This window comes from Chaetura pelagica, unplaced genomic scaffold (assembly GCF_000747805.2).
Source record: "Chaetura pelagica isolate M959 unplaced genomic scaffold, ChaPel_1.0 scaffold17, whole genome shotgun sequence".
Classification (NCBI taxonomy): Eukaryota; Metazoa; Chordata; class Aves; order Apodiformes; family Apodidae; genus Chaetura; species Chaetura pelagica.
The window spans coordinates 12,198,700-12,203,335 of NW_009970726.1; positions in this window are offsets into that span (position 1 = coordinate 12,198,700).

Below are 4,636 nucleotides of genomic sequence, written 5' to 3' on the forward strand. Positions count from 1 at the left end.
ATTTCTGTTGCTCCCCAGTCCTTCCATGCTTGGAGATTAATGTGCTAAATTGGTCATTGCATTACATTATTCCTGAAAACAACCCAGAGACTGAAGATGATAATGACTGTGGTAACCATCTTCTGCTTCTGGCCTCACATGGGTTTCACAAGGTAACCAGTGCCTTGATTTGCACAGATTTCTGCACAAAATTCAAAACTTTGGCTTTAGTCTAGAAAGCCCCTTGTGGTTTGAGAGGAGTTACCAGATTTCCTGAACTGTCACACGATCCAGCTGCAGATGTGATGGATGGAAGATGTCCTTCTGAGGTTTTCTGATGTTCATTTAAGTAACATCATTAGTTGCCTGTGCAGAGGATTGAGTCCTTCTCCGTTCATCAGGAAGTATCAGCTGGTGGAACATCCTGAGCTTTCTTCTCTGCTACTTCTCTTGGAAAGGACAGGGTTTTGTTAAGCTTTCAGGAACATTTAAGAGTCCTTTTTTTTCTGCTAACAAGGTATTTTAGAAGGAAAGGACATAAATGAGCAATGTGATAGATACGGGGAGCTCTTCTTTTGGTTGGGTAACAGATGAGGCATATGGGTAATTTATTGCACTATAATTGTGTTATGTGATATTGATGCTGCAGTATTAATGACTGCAAAGTGCCCAGATTGATTCAGATGGCCATTTACTGTCATTATTACAAATCTAAATAAATAAATAAGAGCAACTGAACTGATGTACCTAAGAAGTGTTTCCAAGTCACCCAGTGACATATATGTAGGCACTTTTCAACTGAGAGCGACTCAAACAATATGAGGGACATTTTTTAATTGGGGTCAGAAAGAAACAGAACAATTAAGTCATTTTCAGTCATATACAATATATTAGGAACTGTTTTAACAAGCACATTGCTAACCCAACTGGCATGAATAAAGCATTTTTAAAAGCTGGGGTGTAAATATGCCAGGAAAAAAAAGAAAGAAAACATGTAAACTGTGCTAAAAAATAGTCTGCAAATGTAAGGAAACAAGAAAAACTAAGACAATCATGCAAATACCTCTCCTGCTACCATGGCCCAGTGAATGCAGTGGTTACCATGGCTGGATCTGGCTATGAGGTGGACTTTGGAGGGCAAGCTTTGTTTCTGATCTCTGCCCAAACAGAGAGCCTTGATCCAGTCTGTTGGTTTGTGTACTTTGGGCAAGCCAACCTCACACTGCAAGAGACAGCAAGCTAAGTCTGAATTTCTCTCATGCCTTCAGGTTTCTCTTAGCATCCCCTCTCCGGCTGTCATATCATACAGACTCAGAGATGTATTGTTACTTGATATTCCAAAAGATGACTCTGCACTTTTCCCTAAAATGCAAGAACAGTGCAAGTCAGACAGCCAGCATTACTTGCATTTTTTCAATGCTATTTATGTAGCTGTTTTTTTTTTCTTTTTTCTTTTTTTTTTTTTTCTCTGAAGGGAAAACAGCACCTAAAAATGTACTTCTTGCTAAAAGGTAATTCTTACATTAACCATTTGTGGAGAGTATTGGTATTTACCAAGCATAGGGTCTTTTTTTATGCTAAACACTTTTATTAGCTTCAATAATCATTGTTACTGAAAGCAAAGAGAGCAAGCCTGGTGAAATAAATAGTTTCTTCATTCTCAGGGGTACATTTGAGAATAGGTGGGACCCCAAAACAGCCAAGTAACAACCTACTCAGATTGATCTACATGGGAGAAAAATCCATTTGGCTCTTCATACACCCACAACCTCTAATGATCATTGACTCACTTGCCTAGATAAATTCCTTAGATAAACAACCAAAACCCAAATTAACACACTACCATTAGTACTCCAGTTAAGAATTTTTATAACAACAACAACAAGAAAAAGATAGGATATCTTTTGAGGGTTTATTCTTAGCAAGGTTCATGTGATGCAAACATTGGATTTAAGTCACCTGCCAACAACCAGGAAAGCAAGTAAACATTACAACTGGGACTAAACACTGGATAGTCTAGAATTCATGGTTTGTGTTTAAACAGCTCCATTTCAATATCTCTTAAGTTTATGGGTCATCAGAAGCTTGGGATATATGTTTCATGAATACTTCTCACCTCTATGCACTTGGATAAGCTCACACACATCAGAATTCGTAGTACAGAGGGACAAGAAAATAACTTTCACATATTAGTTATAAAATTGCCTGCTATTAAAAATATATAAAGGTTGAAAACATAACCATTTCCTTTATTCCGTTTTTTTTTGTTTGTTTTGGTTTTATTTGTTTTTAAACTTAACACCTGCTTTCAAGCTTCCACTCCTGGGGGCTGCAGAAAGCTGGGTAAGCTGTGAGTAAGATGCTCGGAGGTTACTCCCAACATCGAGCTCCCCTAGTGGCTGCTTCCCTCCCACCTCCCCTGCATGGATACAAACACCTCGGTTGGGATTTTCCCCACTACTCATGACCAGAAGGAAGTGGCTGAAAAAAGGATGTAGATCACAATTCAGGAAGGAAACAACAACAAAAAATTATAAACATTCCTACCTGGGGTTTTTGGTGTGGGAAAATGTTGTGTTATTCAAGAAGTAAGAAGGCAGATAAATCTAAGGGTTTCTCTCTAAATCCATAGACACTATATATTGCCCTGTGGAGGATATAAGGAACCTTGTGGGAAGCTCTGTTTCAAAGTTTGGGTCAACAGCAAATACACACACAAAATATAGATAACAATGTCTAATGAATCATGCTGCCCATGTTATTTTTTGCGTGTATGATGGAAGGCTTTATTGACCATATTCAATCCAATGATTAGCATTAATCCAGAAGCAGATGGATATGAAAACTGCAAAATCAATGCATGTAGACAGAGTTATTCTGGAAAGCAACCATTTTCTGCTTCTCCATGCTCACAGAGGATTTTTTTCCTGTAGCAGCAATACTTATAAACTGTTGCCTGACTAAGGGTGTATTGAAGCAGGTACCAGGCTTTGGCTCTGTGACTCCTTGAATTTTGCTGACAAACAAAAATGGGTGGAAAACTCTTAGTGCCAAGTCTTTGGGTTTTCAGAAGGAAGTTCCAAGGAATAAGAGCAGTTCTGCTTGTCACTGTAAAGGTACAGTTGCCAGCTAACTAGTAATTCTGAACTGAAATTTCTCACATTGATTTCCAAGATACCACCAGGATGGGCAACAAGGGATGTGTAACAGTTCCTTTAAACAAAGTATTTTAACATATTCATGAAGGAATATGGGGTATATAAAAGAAACAAACAAAGCTTCAGATGAAAAGCCAGCCTGAGTTTCCTTCCATTTACATCAGTTTTGTTCTAGAAAAAGCTCTGATTTCACTGAAGTTATTTGTGATTTACTTCTCTGGCAATGATCACTTTGGTCCCAAATTTATTGGAAAACAACACAGGTGAAAAGAGGCTACAAGGATGAAACTTTAACATTCTAAAAATAAATAATTTATTAAAAATTCATGTGTTAAGGGTGAGCAAAACCAGTGGCTGCTAAGGGTGTTAACTAAGATCCAGTTAAAGGCTACACAAATACTTGTGTTTCTAGTTTTCTGAGGGTAACATCTTGTATTGTGGGATTCATCAACCAAAATACACTGGCACAAGAAAACTGAGGGAGCCTAAAATGGCCAATGAGCAACCTCAGTTGTGCAGTCTAAACCCTTCTCTGTCTTTATGCAAACCAAACAGCTGGCAGCAAGTCCAGATTTAAGGAGAAAAAAAAAAAAGACAAACAGTAACTGAGATTCTCAAATAGCTTGGCCTGGGCACACCCACTGCTGCCCCTTCTCAGCCTGGGCTCTGTGGGGTTGGCCCAGGCCAATGTGACCCCACAGCCTCATCCGTGGCCCTGCAGGATGGGGGAATCCTTGGAGCAGTCATGGAGTTTGGTGGAGTCGCTGAAAGAGCTGCTACATCGGTGAAGAAAGCTGGGCCATGGGGCTGTGATGGGTGCTTGCAACAGAGCAAGAAAGCAGAACTCTGTGGGGTCAGTGGTAGGTGCTCCTGGGACTATGGTGCTTGCTGTGCCCAGGAGACCAGGGATCCAGATGACCCACCACCCCACCAGGGCTCTGGGGCCCAACAGGGAGCCCAGTGGCAGCTCCAAGAGGGAACTGGCTGTGTGGGCAGAGGTGGTGGAGCAGATTGGTCTGCACCCAGGGGCCCTCTGCAGCACCCTCACCCTGGGCAGCCCTGGAGAGACTCTGGGGGCTGCTCCCCATGGGGCAGCAGCAGTGGCTTTGGTTTATGGTGGTGTGGGCAGAGGGGTGCAGAGCATCTCACTGCATCCCCCCAGAGGACTGGGACAGCCCCATCCTCCCTCCCCAGGGAGCAAAAGGGCGGCCTGCAGGTTTGGAGGACAACAGAACGCAGCATTGATTTTTATAATCCACAACCGAGGGCTTAATCCCTCTAAAGAAGGCATCAGTGCCCGACTGGTGGCTGCTGTTGTTGCTTGGTTTGGGGTTTTTGCTGTTGTTGATGTTAACCGTGGGGCGGGCAGGGTCGGGCCCTGGTGCTCCCTCTGCAGCAGCGCTGGGAGCCTGAGGTGCCAGCGCCGGGAGACACGTCGGGGGGAACCTGCTCCGCTCCTTTCTCCCGCGGGTGAGAGTCTGGGGAGCCTTGCGGGCTGG